Genomic DNA, 8740 nt, shown 5'->3' with positions numbered 1-8740 from the left:
TAAGTAAATTTTCTTTAATTATAACTTTGTACACTTATGTTAGATCTAGACTTTTGAGTCTTGGATCTTCAAGATCAAACTAAGAACTATGTTCTACAACTTAAGATATTGATTTCATAAGTTCACTTTCAAGTTTGTAACTTATTATTAGTTTTAAAGTTCATGTATGTGTTAGATCTAAGACTTTGATGTAACTTTGGTTCATCAAAACACTTGCAACACTTAAGTGAGTTGTGCTTCATGTCTTAGACTTACACTTGGGTTATGATGGTTAAACCTTGGTGAAAATGATGCAAACACATCAACGAGTTGTACACTTGAAGCTATATGCATCAAGGATGAGAACCATGATAAGCATCGAACACCAAGAACCACCGGAACCTACTGACCCTACTGTTTTACTGTTTCTGTGTCTGACCCGTACGACCTGGGCTACTGTAACTATGATTTTCAGATAGCTCTGTTCGAGTAGATAACTTTTCATATAGGACTCGTCTTAATCCGAGTTACGGTTTAGGATTTATGGCCCTCCGATCGTCACTATGTCCTTTTAACGTTGTGCTGAAAATTCTGACCTACTCGCACTTAGACCGTCGCCACGGTCAAACAAAGACGAGTTTGCTTCTGTGATTTTTACCAAAACTAAAGGACTCATATACGGAGCCATGACCACTAGTATCATCTTATTTCAGTAGGTATAGAGTCCGTGGTGACTGACCGAACTCAGCCTTTGTTTTAAACTCTTTTCATGAACGAAACTTACTTTACACCTTTTGTTTGATGATGAATGATGATGACCCTTAAGACCTTATTTACATACTTTTAAACCTATTCGGACGATTTACTGACTTAGTACTATTTGACTTAGGTTGAGGACCCGTTTGGACAACCTTCATTACTTGCTTACTTTCCGAGTCATACTTTACCGCTACTTTATCATTGTGAGTTATAACATTCCCTTTTTACTTTAACTTATTTTGGGAACTGAGAATACATGCGGATTTTATGTTTTACATACTAGGCACGAGTATTTAAACTTTATATATGTGTGGGTTATACAATGGCATAAACATTCCCTTTAGCTCGGTAACGTTTAATCATTGGTTTTTGAACTGTGAACGCGAATCTTAGATATGGATCCATAGGGTTTGACATCCCCACTCGGGCTAGTCGCGCTAGCATTTAACGAGTGTTTAATACTTCGTAAACATACGCACTTGCCAAGTGTACTTTCAGGGGGTAATATTTTTATTAAACGTTAAGTTAGTTACCAAGTGCCCACGGTTAAACATATACTTAAACATACAGATTTGGATTACTGTTTTGAAACGCTCTTTGTAGCACTGAAATCTCGTGGCCTACCTTACATTACTGTTATACTTAAATATAGCTCACCAACATTCGTGTTGACATTTTTAAGCATGTTTTTCTCAGGTGCTTAAGGTTTGCTTGCTTCCGCTGTACTAGTCATGTTTTGTAGACACCCGCTGCGCTTATTAGAGATGTCACCGCATGAAACGTTATTTTGCATTCAAACATGAAACTTTTGAAACGATTTATTTGTAACGACCTATGGGTCACATACTATTACTTATGCTTGCTATTCGTAGAAGCGTACTTTGGGTTGTTAAACTTTGAAGTTGGTTAAGACATCACTTTTATTATGAATGCAAACTCTTTTGAAACAGCATATAGTACTTAACCTTGTAATGATCCTGTTGTTGATGGTCCGTACATGAGGATTTAGTACGGGGCATCACACACACTTTTTTGATCATCACACACCAATATAAAGAAATGGAGTATTATTAGAGGAGTAAAAGGTTAAAATAGGTGTGTGATGATCAAAAAAGAGTGTGTTAGAATCATCCCCCATATATATATATATATATATATATATATATATATATATATATATATATATATATATATATATATATACACACATAATATTAATAATTCATGTAATTAATTAATATTAGAATTAGGGTTTATATGATTAATTACTAATTAGGGTTAGGGTTTATAATATAAATAAATGTTTAGGGTTTATATCGTTAATTATTAGTTAGGGTTAGGGTTTAGGTTTATTAATTACGAGCAATTAATATCTCTGGACATTTATTATATCCGGATAACAACCCTAATGACAGTACACAGGATCAGACAAAGAAACCCTAAGGTTAAATTAGTAATTTCAGAATGGAAAAATGAGGGTTATTATACAACAAATAGTTTTTTGGAGGATGGCAACGAATACATGCAGCAGCCAATCAGAATTGGGCAAGCACAGAACATGCCTCCGTGATGCAGCCATGACGCCAATGCTTTTCTCCACCCATCACGCCATACTAGGGCGCAATGGTGGCGTGATGGTGTTGATTTTGAGGCGATGGCGCTGCGTTATGAAATGTCTACTATGATGGAAAAAATTTATACGGACTAAGTTGTACTGCAATATGTATTTTGTAAATTTTGTAAATGATAATAATCATAATCATAAACATTATTGAAGAAATTAACACCATTATATCACTTCGATTAGGAATAACAATGGTCATATGATCTTGTAGATAACGATCTGATTCATGTTGGATGTAAATAATATAAATAGATATGAATACGGATATAGATGAACCTAAATAACTATAGATATAAATACAGATAAAAAGTTTCAATAATAGATATATCTATTAAAATCTGATATATATATATATATATACACACACACACATACACACACGTAAATATAGATATATACAAACACATCTAATATTATGTATTTACTCCCACTGAAGTTTGGCTTGAGTGAGTAATATGAGGGTGAGATCCAACTTGGGTTATTGTCAACCCAGGTTCGATTCTCACTCCAAGCAGTGAGTTTTCAACCTATGATGGTATTGCCAAAATCAATGCGATTTTGGAAGGTCTCTGGGGGGTTTCTCAATCTTCGATGGTACGGCCAAAATCGTCCCAAAATGAGTTTTTTACTAACGCGTGTGTGGGTGACAAATGAGAGAATTCAATGTCGATATCGCCGTTCAAAAATAATAATAATAATAATAATATATTTACCGTTACACATACATTTTGCTTGTAATTATATAATGAATTAACTAACTATCAGTCTATCACATATATTACACTAAAACGTGTACATCTAATCAAATAAATATACAAATTACACATATATTTTGTCATAGTCTATGTTTAATGATATATTTAACAAATTGTGTTAAATTTTGGACAAAGATTACACGTTCTTGTGAAGAAATTTTAGTTTATATATATATATATATATATATATATATATATATATATATATATATATATATATATATTGTGACGCCCCGTACAAAACTATCGTGTACGATTCGTCAACAACATGATCTTTACACGGTCAAATACTACATGCTGTTTGAAAACCAGTTTTGCATTCATAAAAAAAAGATAGCGTTTACAAAAGATAACGTGACACAAAGGTCGTTACAAATTCATTATTTGAAAACAACATAAGTTACGAACACAAGATAAAATTTCCATGATTGAGACATCTCTAAGTAATGCAGCAAAAATCTAACACAGCAGGTCCATAACAGCACGTCTGTAACACCAAGACAGCAAGTCTAACAGTGGAAGCAACATCGTCTAAGCACCTGAGAATTACACGCTTAAAAGTCAACACGAATGTTATTGAGCTATAGTTTAATTATAAAAGTAATGTAGTGTAGACCACGAGTTATCGTATTCAAAACAGTTTGAAAAGTATATGCTTATCCGTGGGCACCCGGTAACTAACTTAACGTAATAATGATACCCCCTAAAAGTACATTTGGCGAGTGCGTATGTTCTCGAAGTATTAAACACCCGTTAAATGCTAGCGCGACTAGCCCGAGTGGGGATGTCAAACCCTATGGATCCATATCTAAGTTTCGTGTCTACCGGTTCAAAAACCAATAGTTAAACGTTACCGTGCTAAGGGGAAAGTTTATGCCGTTATATAACTCACACATATGTAAAGTTTAAGTACTCGTGTCAAGTAAGTAAAACATAAAAAGCGCATGTATTCTCAGTCCCAAAAATAGTATAAGTAAAAGGGATGCTATAACTCACAGTGAATAAGCAGTAAAAGTTGATACGAGGTAAGTAAGCGAGTAAGTCGGTCCGAAAGGTCATCAACCTAATTCAAAGGTTACTAGGTCAGTATGTTGTCCCAAAAGGTTTAAAAGTACATGAATTAAGTTTAAGTGTCATCATCGTCATCATCATCGTTCGTAAAAGGTAAAGTAAGTTTGACAAAAGTAGTGATCGAAACAATAGGCTGATTTCAGTCAGATGCTACGACCTCTTTACAAAACTAAAAGACGCGTAGTCAGTGGCTATGGCTCCATATGTGAGTCCTCTAACCGCTGACCAATTTTTAGAACCTAACTCGTCTTCGTTTGACCGTGGCGACGGTTTAAGTGCGAGTAGGTCAGAAATTTCAGCACGACGTTACAAGGGCGTAGTGACTTTCGGAAGGCCATAAATCCTAAACCGTATATCGGATTAAGACGAGGCCTAAACGAAAAGTCATCTACTCGAAACGAACTAACTGAAAATCAATTTTGTCGAAGTCCAAGAATCTGATCAGATCACAAAAAACAGTAAATAAGTGCTCCAGTGGGGTTCTTGGTACTTGATGCTCATCACGATTCTCATCCTTGATGCTTGTAGCTTCAAGAGTACAACTCATTGATGGGTTAGCATCACCTTGACCAAGATTCAACCATCAACACACAATATGTTAAGACCAAGTAAGAACATAACTCATTTAAGAGTCTTAGATGGATGATGAACCAAGGTTACATCATATCCTCAGTCTTAACACAATTACAAGTTCTATTTACAACTAAAGCTACAAACTTTACTTCAATCAAACAAGTATGAACACAATCTTAATCAAATAAAGTAATGAAATCCTAAGCTAGAGAGCTTGGATCCTTTTCACACAAGTTATGAGATTACAAAGCTAGAAAGCTTGAATCTTTGGTGTTCTTGAAGACCTTGAAGCATAAAACTTAGATCTTTAAGTTACATGAAGACCATAAGCACAAGTTTTGATCTTTATAACAAAGTAATGAGATCATAAGTTAGAAAACTTAGATCCAACAAAAGATATGAAGATTCAAAGTTAGAAAGCTTGAATCTTGGTTGTTCTTGAAGATCTTGAAGAATAAAGCTTGGATCTTTAAGTTACATGAAGATTACAAACACAAGTTTGAATCTTTATAACAAAATAACAAGATTAAAGCTAAAAGATTTAGATCTACAAAATAGGTGAAGATTCAAAGCTAGAAAGCTTGAATCTTCCATGTTCTTGAAGGATTCAAATCTATGTTTGAATCTACAAGATGTTATCAAGATCAAAAGCTAAAAAGTTAGACCCTTTGATGATGATGATGATGATGATGATTTCGTGAAAGAGAAAGGATGAAGAGGAAGAAAAATCAAATACTTACACTTTTTAAAGAGAGAAAGAATTAGAGAGTAAGTGTGTGTAAAATGCAAATGAGAGCAAGTGTAAAATGGATGGAATAAGGCTTGTATTTATAGGTGGTGAGAGTGTAGGAGGAGTGTTTAGGCCGTGGGATTATAGGGGGGACAAGGGGGACACATTTTTGCTTTTTGGTTAATGGTTGTCTAAAGTTGGTGCTTATGTTAGGATCTCATGCAACATTAAGGATAATACTTGACAAAAATGCTAGTGTAGGGTGGGCTAAGGTCCAACAAGGTAGAAAGTCCAACAAGACTAACTAGTGTGCTCTAGTAAATTACTAAGCGTAATTAAGCATCCAAAAACCCAAGTAATTGTTATTATAAAATAACAATTAGTATTTCGTAGTCATAATATTCCAATTACGACAAAAGTTAAACGTGTACGCAGTACGCAGTTCGTTAAAAACGTCAAGTAACACTAACGGGCATAAAGGCTTTCGGGGGTTAAGTTAAGTATCCTACGTACTTAATTATACGTTTTAACATATAAATGAAAGTAATCAACATGTAGTAAGATTCTAGAGTATAAAATAGCACAGTACGCACAAATACGCAGTTTCGCGAGAACACAAAGCACAAAAGCAAGTCGAAAAAGTCGGGTCGTTACATTACCCACCTGTTAATGAAAATTTCATCCCGAAATTTTAGGATGAGGTAGACGGTAGATTCGGGAAGAGGTGAAGATACTTCTGCATCATTTGATCCTCTCGTTCCCAAGTAAACTCAGGTCCTCGTTTTGCATTCCATCGGACTCGGACGATCGGAATCTTGTTGTGTTTCAAGGTCTTGACCTCACGGTCCATAATTTCAACAGGTTCTTCCACGAATTGAAGTTTGTCATCAATCGTAAGCTCCTCAAGTAGTATGACGAGTTCTGGTTCCACAAGACATATCTTCAGATTCGACACGTGGAAAGTAGGATGAACAACGCTCAACTGAGTCGGGAGATCCATGAAAGGACCCGTTCATATACATTATAAACGATTCATAATAGTTGATTACATCGTGAGGTATTTGACCTCTATATGATACATTTTACAAACATTACATTCGTTTTTAAAAGACAAACTTTCTTTACATCGAAAAATTGACAGGCATGCTGTAACGACCCGGAAATTTCCGACCAAATTTAAACCCTAATCTCTATATGTTTCCGACACGATAAGCAAAAACCCTAATGTTGAGTCTAGAAAGTTTGAAATCTATATTCGGATAATTAGATACCCTTTGACCATGCCCGATGATTCACGAACAATTAATTGTATATAGTTTGTGTGTATATATATATATAAATAATAATTAAAAATGTAATTTGAAATATTAAATGTTGTTGATATATGTAATTATGTGATAAAAATATTCTTTTTACTTTTATAGATCAAACTTTAGTACTCCGTATATAGCATTTGGAACAGAAAATAAATACTTATCGAACCTTTTTGGTCAGGTTTCAACCCATTAATGAGTGAAATAAATAAATATATTTAATTTAAAAATTTAGAATTTTTAGGAACACATTTCTTTCCGTAATTGTTTAGCAATGGACACGATATTGTAAATCGGGGAAAACTGTCGGTACAAAGTTACAAAAGAAATCACGAGCCATCACTATTCTAAATTTTGGCACGGTTTAATTTAATTACTATTTTGGATTACTGTTGGTTGTTTGAACTTTCTTACAACTAACACTTTATATTTATATATAAAGTAAGAATACATGTACATACATACTGCAAAAACAAAACCCACTCCTCCTTACTTCTCCTTGCTATCTACAATGACCATCTCATTCATCCTCCTAAGTGATCATGGAGGCCAACATCATCATCATAATTACAACTCGAATTGTTATGGGTTGTGTTCGAACCAAACCAGAACCGGGAACAAACACCACTTCATCCACCTTCGGTTACCATCATTAAACATACATCGAACCCATCTTTTGGTTGCAAGTTCAAACACGTATCACACAAATCATGATCGAGAAGCCATCTACATTATTTTTCTGTTTACCGTCGGTTACCAACGATTTCAATCACCACCTCACCATGATGAACCAAAGCTTCCACCACCACCAAATACCCATGACCACCACGACACCTCCCTCTCTCTTCGTGAACTATCACCACCCAACCACTATCAACCGCCACTCTCTTACCTCTCTCTCTTCCCAAATCTCTCTCTACATGACCCAATAAATCAAACCAACCATCGAAATTCATAAAAGCTAACTGCTACTGCCTTAAATACTATTGCTATTCGATCGAGACCCAAATCAAACGAGTTACCAACTTCCGTTTTCTGTTTTATGTTTCTGTGCGAAAACCCCACAACCCACTTTTATTTTCTTCCTAATTTCGATGCAACCACAAAACAATCACCACTTTGGAAACCACTGCTGCAATACGTATTTGTTGTCTATTACTGTTATAACGGCGATAATTATGAAAGAGATGATGAACAGTCTCGTTAATTATAATGACGATGGGTATGATAAAGGAGACGACCCCACCCACTAAACCCTCGTTCCATTTTTCTGTTGCAACCGACAGTTTTTGTTTTATCTGTATTCCCGTTTCTAATTTCTGATTGTGAATAAATCTGGATACCCAAAACCTTATTAAACTTGGACCACCAAATCTTATTCCTTTTGTTTTGGGCCGAAGACTTTAATTGCTTGTTGGGCCACCAGAAACCCAAGTTTGATTGTTGTTGCTGCTATGTACCATTTCGGTTAAAGCCCCATTCGATTTTTTTTTCCAAACTGCAGCTGTAAACCTTTGCTTATTTTAGCTCTGAACGAATACGTGAATTTAGGATTGATAATGATAAAGATACGTGGAGTATGATGATGATTAAATTGATTAGAAGATGATGATCTTGATAGAAGTTAAAGATAACGTGAGGTTGTATGATGATGATCGGTGAAAATGATGTTAGATTAAACGGGAATTATGATGTTAGGTGATAGTGAGTTAAAAAAAAATATGATGATGGTAAGTTTATGTAAATTATGATATTAGTAATGATGATGAACGAATTATGATAACCGGGTACATTAAGATGATGATGACTGTGTTACATGTTATACATAGAATGATGATGATTAAGATGTTGAATATGGGGACTTAAAGATGGGATGATCATGATTATGATTAGAAATATGATAATGATCGTATTATAATTATGGATGTGATAATAA

Source organism: Rutidosis leptorrhynchoides, chromosome 4 (assembly GCF_046630445.1).
Source record: "Rutidosis leptorrhynchoides isolate AG116_Rl617_1_P2 chromosome 4, CSIRO_AGI_Rlap_v1, whole genome shotgun sequence".
Classification (NCBI taxonomy): Eukaryota; Viridiplantae; Streptophyta; class Magnoliopsida; order Asterales; family Asteraceae; genus Rutidosis; species Rutidosis leptorrhynchoides.
The sequence above is the reverse complement of the archived record's forward strand: the minus strand, read 5'-3'. Positions refer to the sequence as shown.